Source organism: Mesoplodon densirostris, chromosome 2 (genome assembly GCF_025265405.1).
Source record: "Mesoplodon densirostris isolate mMesDen1 chromosome 2, mMesDen1 primary haplotype, whole genome shotgun sequence".
NCBI classification, from domain to species: Eukaryota; Metazoa; Chordata; class Mammalia; order Artiodactyla; family Ziphiidae; genus Mesoplodon; species Mesoplodon densirostris.
Window position 1 is genome coordinate 71,717,190 of NC_082662.1, and position 795 is coordinate 71,717,984.

A 795-nucleotide genomic window follows, 5' to 3' on the forward strand; every position below is an offset into this window, starting at 1 on the left:
TGTTGCTGGAACAACTGGACATCTGTATGTAAAGTAAAATGATTCTAGATAAGACCTTACATCCTTCACAAGATTAACACAAAATGGATGATAGACCTAAATGTAAAATTCAAAATAATAAAATTCCAAGAAAATAACATTAAAGAAAACCTAGATGACCTTGGGAATGCCAATGACATCTTAAGTACATTTCCAAGGGCATAATCATTCTATGAAAAAAATAATTGATAAGCTATACTTCATTAAAATTAAAAACTTCTTCTCCGTGAAAGACAAGGTCAGAAGAATGAGAAGACAATCACAGACTGGGAGAAAATATTTGCAAAAGACACATCTGATAGAAGACTGTTGTCCAAAATGCACAAAGTACTCTAAATCTCAACAATAAGAAAAGAAATAACCTTATTAAAAAATGGGGCAAGGGGCTTCCCTCGTGGCGCAGTGGTTGAGAGTCTGTCTGCCAATGCAGGGGACACGGGTTCATGCCCCGGTCCAGGAAGATCCCACATGCCATGGAGTGGCTGGGCCCGTGACCCATGGCCACTGATCCTGAGTGACTGGAGCCTGTCCTCCACAATGGGAGAGGCCACAGCAGTGAGAGGCCCATGTACCTCAAAAAAAAAAAAGGGGGGGGGCGGGGCAAAGACTTTAATAGACACCAAACTAAAGAAGATACACAGATGATAAGTAAGCATACAAAAAGATGTTCAACATCATATGTTATTAAGAAATTGTAAACTAAAACAACAATAAGAAGCCACTACACACCTATTAGAATGGACAAATCCAAATAAT